Source organism: Propithecus coquereli, unplaced genomic scaffold, assembly GCF_000956105.1.
Source record: "Propithecus coquereli isolate 6110/MARCELLA unplaced genomic scaffold, Pcoq_1.0 Scaffold81, whole genome shotgun sequence".
In the NCBI taxonomy this organism is placed as follows: Eukaryota; Metazoa; Chordata; class Mammalia; order Primates; family Indriidae; genus Propithecus; species Propithecus coquereli.
Genome location: NW_012154285.1, coordinates 4,269,088 through 4,277,370, shown reverse-complemented (window position 1 = coordinate 4,277,370; position 8,283 = coordinate 4,269,088). Strand labels below are relative to the sequence as shown.

The 8,283-nt window shown below is 39.2% G+C and overlaps 1 protein-coding gene across 8 annotated transcripts in view; it reads right to left on the bottom strand.

The window, feature by feature from the left end:
* CLIP1 (CAP-GLY domain containing linker protein 1) overlaps positions 1-8,283 on the bottom strand; it is a 133,194-nt gene that overhangs the window by 76,611 nt on the left and 48,300 nt on the right. The window lies entirely within an intron of this gene.

Sequence of the window (8,283 nt, the reverse complement as noted above, 5' to 3'; positions counted from 1 at the left end):
TGATCATTATTCGGGTGACGGGCACACCGATAGCCAGGACTCAAGCATTACAAAAATGACCCATGTAACCTAAAACATTTGTACCCCCTTAATATTTTAAAAAAAAAAAAAAAAAATGGTATAAGGTATTTAGTAAAATGGCAAATACAAATTGTGTAGTTCGGAAGAACACTGTGATTAACAGAGAAAGAATCAGTGTTTTCTTGAAGATGGCAGTTGCTAATCCCGACTATGAGTACAAAGTTCGCAGCTCCTCACAACCACCCCCATCCATCACCACCATCAGAAGAGGGAAAGTGGGGTCTGGGTGCCAGGTCGGTGGTTCTGATTCGGAGTCGGAACTTGCTTTACTGTCAGACCCGCACCACACACAGCTTGTAAGTTTCAAGCAGCGTTACTTGCTCCTGCTACTGCCTTAAACAGATGGAGGGATTGGCCGAGTTTCCTCTAGATTCAGCCGAGAAAGGCTATTTCCACATCCAAAAAAATTTGAGGACGATGGGGAGAGGCTAAGTGCAGAAACTCCCTGGGGCCTTCTCTACTTTTCACCCTGGTCCAACATCTTAGAGTAACAAGGGCCAAGTAGATGACAACAGACAGAGAAGACACAATGGTCCTGGAAAAGCTATTATGGTGGCAAAAAGAAAGGATAAAGTGCTCCTTAAAATATTTCACTCAGGCAAAACGGTGAACTAGGCTCAGGTCAAGCAGTCCATAAAGAGAAATTGTGAAAACCACCATAATAAGCAACTAGGCTACTGGGCAAGCTTCAGCCAGTTTCAAATCTTGCAGCTCAACATCCTATACTCATAAAAATCTGACCATCTTCAAGCCTCAGCCTAAGACACAGAAGCATGTGGTTATTACGAACTAAAGAAGAATTATAAACTCAGTCTATGACTTTGTTGTCTAATCTTTATGCCTCTGGCTCTTGGTCCGTCTGAGTTATTTGAATCCCAAAGCCGGAAATTATGACCAAGATTTAATGAAGGAGAAAAATCTAGTCCATCTCAATGAAAAAATTAGAAGCAACACCACCAATGTTGGTTTTTTAAGTCTTCCAATTTAAGTTTCTTTTTCATGCATTATTAATGAACAGCATGTCAGGCTTGCTTTAAAAAAATCAATTCACTAAAAAACGAAAGTTCAAAGTCTTGGTCATGGTACCTACAGTATGTAATGATGAAGCAGCAACATCTCTGTATAATGTTTCAAGGTTGGTGAATGTCACATTGAAACTTATTCCAAAAAACATGCAAAAGAAAAAAAAGATGTTCTTGCCTTACTAATAAGCTGAGCATATTTGAATTTTTGATGCTTGTGCTCACTGAATCAAGAGATTTGGACCTAGAATAAGACAAAACACCCTTCTCCCCCTCCTTCCTTCCCAACATGTAAGGACCATAACACATAGAACATTATAATTCAGAAATAATTTTTATGCAAATTATCCCATTTGAGCCTTACAATACTATAAACTAGCTACCTTAACAAATGAAGAAACACTTCAGCAATTTATAGATGTATCTCATTTGTTAATCTCCCACCTCCTAAGGTCATTCAAACTCAGAAGCAGAGATGTAAACACAGGTATTGTGATTCCAAATTCCAAGCTCTTTCCACTAAATCTAATGTCCAAACTTAGGAGATACCACATACCAAGATTAAAAACATTAGTACTGGTATTACCAAAATGACCTGCATATGTATAACACCAAGAGTTCACACATCACAAATACAGAACTGTCTTACTTGTGTCTCAAAATTTAAATGTGAAAGTAGGTAAGGAATTATCATTATGCCCATACATGACTGACGGCTTAAGAGGTTAAATGACTTCCCCAAGGTCACTCAATTAAAGAAGTGGTGGCACTCTCCTGGGATCTGGTACATTGTCTAGACCAGCTAGACCAGCTCTTCCAAAGAAAATCTTCCCACAAGATGGTCACCCATTCATTCAACAAATGCTTGCTGAGAAACTACTATGCAAAAGGTACTATTCTGTTTTCTCACCAGCCAGTGGGGTAGGAAGGACAGGAAGGGAGAAACTTCTGGGAGGCTCAGAAAAAGTGCTGAACATAACACATTTGTCTTGGAGCAAAGAAAAGGGAGTTTACGAGGGAACCATAACAGGACTGCTAAGCAAGCAGTAGGTATCACGTGAGGTTTGTGGTCATGAATTTAAATGAAACCAGTCCATTGTTTTTTTCCTCTAATAACACGTTTCTGCTCTGGCACAAATACAAAGAAGACAGATAGCTAAATTCAACCATAATCAAAATTCTGCCATAAGTTAAAACAGAAGGGAAAAATAAGGGAGCTGAGGGTAATTTTTAAGCAGTGTTTTAAAGGAGTCATTAAAATGGGACAGGACATCTGAGTTGGGTAAAAAGGGAAGTGAAGACAGGGTAGGGCAGACAGTGAAAAGACATGAGGCAACGCATGAGAGGTCTCAGCAAGGGTGAAGGACTGTTACAATGAGGATACCAGATATTCAGACGCGCGACTGCAGTTTCTGCTTCTAACACTCCCAGGGGATGTTAATGCTGCCATTTTGAGGAGCAAGAGGTCAAAAGATAAGACGTGGTGGTTAGAGTGAGAAGCTTCAAGCCTTTGACCATGAGGATGGAATTCAGAGGCCTGAGTGTGGAAGGGATTATTGGTAGGACTACTGACATCTGTATTTAAAAGGAGTGGAGGAGGAGATGTTGATAGGGAGAAGGAAGCAAAAGTTCAAAGGAATGAAAGGAAGAGATTGAAGTCACCGGATATCAGCTGCAGGAGGGGAACCAGGTGGCACAGCTTGAAAGGAGCTTGAGTTTTTAAAGGATGGAGAAGTGGTAAAGTATCAGCAGGGAACAACATGGTGCGTACCCACACGCTCTTGGCCCTGAGGTGGTCCCTGTAGAGGGCTTCAGGGGAAGCAGTATCTTCAGGTGCCATCAACGTTCTAGATATACAGAGGCTGGTGATATACAGAAGTTTCAACATCACCTTGATCAGCTTGAATTACACAAGGCAAGAGTTAAAGAGTGTGGAAAGGAAAGGAGTAAAGAATTGGGCTCAATTAGCAGGTGAACCCAGCAGTGCACGGATGAATGATAAAGCTACCTGTTGTATACAGTAATTACAAATGATAAAGTATAATTATAAGTGATTGTATTTTAAGTGTTAAAATTATCTGTCCTGTAATGTAATTAAGAACTATATACTAAGAAAAGTTTATTTATGAAGAGAGTAACCTAAACATAATGAACCTAAAATGTAACAAAAATAATGCTGTTTTATAATAATGAGTTATAAAAATAATATTGAAATCCAACAGTACTGGTAATGTTTGATTTCTTAATTTGGTGGGGTGCACATGGATATTCATTTTACTGTTCATTCTGTGCATATAAATCTTCTGGGGATCTTGTTAAACTGCAGATTCTCACATACATATACACTCACCCACACTTTTTTCATATGTATAATTTTAACATTTTAAACATAAAAATACACCAAAATGAAGAAAGGTGATCATGTATTGCCAAACTAAAAAGAAGTATATAGCCCGAGAAATCTAGAAAAAGGGGATTAAAAAGAAAATGTCTATTTCACTAACAAGGGAAAAAGGTTCTCTGGAAAAGAGACATAGTGAATCCACGGAGCAGGTACACTGCTGTTATGGAAAAAGGTGAGTCAAGATCACAAAGCTGGTAAAAATAGCCATGAGGACATTCAAGTCAATGTTCCAAAATTCTACGCTCAGATTACAGTTTTGGTTTCCAACAGTAAACAAAGGGAATAGTATCTTTTTGGTGTTTATCTCATTGTAAATACACAAAGTTGTATTTTATAAACTATGATTTCTAAATTTGTTAGTATGATTCAAGAGTTTAATCTCTGAGTAAACTGATTTTTCAAAAAAGAGTTTCTGAGCTTACAAAACTGAGGGTAGGATCTCTAAGGAGATAGTGGCACAGAGAGATACCATCCCAACAACCCTGACTTTCATTACCATAACACAGCCGTTCTCAAAGAATGGTCTGCGCACTCCTAGGATACCCACAAGACCCTTTCAGGAGATCGAAAGTATTTTCATAACAATACTAAGACTTTTTTGCCTTTTTCACTATGTTGACATTTGCACTGATGGTACAAAAGCAACGGTGGATAAAAACTGTCCTGTGCTATCATAAGGCAATGGAACCAAACCGTACTATTCTTTTCTGTTTTTTTACACCACGAATGCTTGCAAGAAAAAAAACAAAGCCACTTTCACTTAAGAACGTGAAGGAAAAATAATTTTTTAAAAAACCAAAAAAATTTTAAAAATAAAAAGAATGTGAAGCAGCACTTGAAGGAAAAACATAATTTTAATAAATTTCAACCTTTGAATGCGTGCCTTTTTAGCACTTTGTGTAACAAGAGTGGGAAGTACACGTGAAACACTTCTGCACACCACTGTACGACTGTCTCAAAGCAAAGCACTTGTGCGGTGACGCGCGTGCTCAGTGAGCTGCCTTTCTCACAGAACACCGTTTTTACTTGAAAGCATGACTGACAAACCATAAGTTACTCAGTCCTGTGTACTTGGCAGACATTTTCTTGAACATAAACTATGTGTGCCTGTCACTTCAAGGAAAACAACTGTCTATTCGCATGATAAAATTTAAGCTTTTAAGAAAAAGAATTTTAGAAAACATATCCTCCACTGTGAACTTGACAGCTTCCCAATACTAAAGAGCTTTGTGATGAGATTGATGGTATTAACAAATGTAATTTTTTATATTATATAATGAAATGTGCCAATATTTGGATGATCACATAACTCAGTCAATCATTATTTTCCAACCAATAATGCATGATGGTACAAAATCATGCATGGGGTAAAGGATTCATTCGAAGCACAAATCAGACCATAAAAATTCATTCATATCATTCCAGATTCCAGATATTACTCCAAAAAGAACCGGTTTTTGGAGTTGAATCAAAAATGAAAATATGGCCAGGCATGGCAGCTCACACCTGTAATCCCAGCACTTTGTGAGGCCAAGGTGGGAGGATGGCTTGAGGCCTGGAGTTTGTGACCAGCCTGGGCAATAGCAAGACCCTGTCCCTACAAAACATAAAAAAATTTAGCCGGGTGTGGTGGTGTGCACCTGTAGTCCCAGCAACTTGGGAGGCTAAGGCAGAAAGACCACCTGAGCCCAAGAGGTGGAGGCTGAAATGAACTATGATGACGCCACTGCACTCTATCCTGAGCAACAAAGTGAGACCCTGTCTCAAAAAAAACAAAAAAAGAAGAAGAAAGTACATAATTGTCTGTAAATGTTCTTAAAAGTACTTTTTTCCTTTCCTATAAGTCTGTGTGAAGCTATTTTTCTTCATATACCTCAGCCAAAACAACTTATCACTAGAGAGTAAATGCAGAATCAAATAGGAGAACCAAGTTGTCTTCCATTAAGCCAGATATTAAATGGATTTGCAAAAAAGTAAAACAATGCCATCTTCTCATTAAATTTTTTTGTTTTAGATAATAGTTATTCTTCATTAAAAGTTTATATAACATGTAATGGGTTTATTATTATTTCCAATGAATTAATGTTTTTACATATTCTGGTTTTTTTTTTTTTTTTTAGAGACAGGGTCTCTCTCTGGTTTTATGGACATTTGTATACAAAGTGGAACGCAGTGGCATCATGGTATCATCCTAGCTCACTGTAACCTTGAATTCCTGGGCTCAAGCTATCCTCCTGCCTCAGCCTCCTGAGAAGCTGGGACTACAGGCACATGCCACACCACATCAGCTAATTGGGGTTTTTTTTGTTTTGTTTTGTTTTTAATAGAGACAGGGTCTCACTATGTTGCCCAGGCTGGTCTCTAACTCCTGGCCTCAAGCGATTCTCCCACCTCAGCCTCCCAAAGTGCTGAGATTACAGGTGTGAACCACCATGCCTGCCTTTTCACAGTTTTAATTTCTACTAATATGGTAAATATCAATACATATAATCTACAGGAACAAAATCTCTTTAGCAATATCATTAAGTTTTAAGAATACAAAGGGTCCTGAGAAAAAAGTTTGAGAACTGCTACTATATTCACTTGTGCTTTACATTTTGAGTCACAAGAGTTCAGAAGTTTGTGCTGCTGTTTCAGATATTTAAAAATTGAATGCCAAGTGAGCAAGTTCAGTATTTACTACTATCATTACTGTTACTACAGCATTGCACTAGGAGTTCAGTAATAAAAGCCTGAATTTACAATCTATGGGAAAACCAGATGTACACAGAGCAATGAGAACATTGTTACGCATTGGCGCCAGGGTATTTATATACATAAAATAGGCATTTCTATAAGGCACTTATCAGACGGACTGGTGCTCTGACACAGTGGCTCTCACACCGTGCAGCACAAGCATCGCCTGGGAACTTGGCAATGCAAACCGCAAACTCTGGGGTGGGCCCAGCTATCTGTATTTTAACAAGCCCTTCAGGCAATTCCGATGCTGAAGTTTGGGAACCACTGCTAAATTATGGATCAAGAAGTAATCTGAGGTTCAATGTCTCAATTACATGCACATTAATCATCCACATGACTGATTTCTCCACAGCAGCCTTGGTGCTTTCCCGCCTCCATGCTTTTGTTTCAAAGGGTTCCCTTCGCCTTAAAGGTCCTTTCCAAGTCTAGTTATCTTCACCTGCTGAAACTTCACTCAAGGGCAAACTCAGGCATTAATCTACCCCACAAAACCTACTCCACAACTCACCAGTGAAAGTGTGTTCACCCTTCCCAATTCCCATAGTACTGAGTCTGCACTTTTTCACAGCACACTTTGCTGTGTGTGGTCCACAGATTGTGCCAGACTACAAATCCCTTGAGGGGAGGAACTATATTTTAGTCATCTTTATATTTTCCACAGCACTTTTTAAAACCATGTTCACTAATTAAAATGAACAAGAAAAATAGTCTCAAGTATTTAAATGACTCTACAAACTAGCTGGGGTGTAGCCAGTATTAAAAATACATACATTTGGTCCTTGCTATAGACAACGGAAAAATATGAGACAGAGATCTAAGCTCAAGGAATTTATAATGTAGTTGGGGAGAGAAGACCACATATATGAAGAATAAGAATACAACACAACTTATGAGAAATGCCAAACCAGGTGATGATCCTGGAAGTGATTTAGAAGATCAGAGGACAAAGTGGACCAGGGCAGAAAGAAAAGGCTTCATGAGCACGACAGGACTGAGCGTGGGCTTCAAGGAAAGTACACAGTGCTGCGCAGGTGATGGCAGTCAGGACTTTTAAAATGACAGAAACAATTTCAGAACAGGAGAGGAAGGAGGAGAAAATTCACAAAGCATGTGAATTACACAGTGAGCTCAGTTTGACTAACATCAGAAGATTCTTGTAAAAAATCAAGTTAAAAAGGTAAATTGAAGGGAGATGTTAAAGAGACTGAGAGATCAATCTAAGAAATTGACTAGGATCAATTTTTACTTGCCTTATACTTCGAACGAAAAGCCTCCTTTACTTCAAGATTCTACTGATACAAAATGAAAGATGTCTAGAGTGTCCCCTCAAGCCCCACATTTACTTCAATTGTTTGTTTCAGTTAAACCTAACTACCATTATCAAGCAAAGATTTAAACCAAGGGTTGACAGTCTTTTTCTAGTGGCACGCCAAATCTTCATTCATTCCCACCATGCCTACAGGTAACACATGGGGGCGGGGGCTGCAAGGGCAGGTTTTATATTTCAGGGAAGAGGCCAGGCACAGTGGCTTGCACCGTAATCCCAGTACTTTGGGTGGCCAAACCAGGAGGATGGCTTGAGGCCAAGAGTTCAAGACCAGCCTGGGCAAAACAGTGAGACCCCCATCTCTGCAAAAAAATTTTTAAAATATTAGCCAGGCATGTGGTGCACACTTGCAGTCCCAGCTACTGGAGAGGCTGAGGCAGGTGGATCACTTGAGCCCAGGAGTTTGAGGTTGCAGTCAGCTATGATGATGACACTGCACTCAAGCCCAGACAACAGAGCAAGACCCTGTCTCAAAAAAATAAATAAAATAAAACTAAAAATTTCAGGTTAGAGGAATCATGAGCATCAAAAGTTTGACGATTAAAATGCAAATACAGCCAGACACAATGGCTCTCGCCTGTAATCCCAGCTACTCAGGCAGCTGTGGCGGGAGGATCGCTTGAGGCTGCAGCAAACTATGATCATGCCACTGCACTCCAGCCTGGATGACAGAGCAAGACCTCATCTCTAAAATAAAAATAAAAATAATT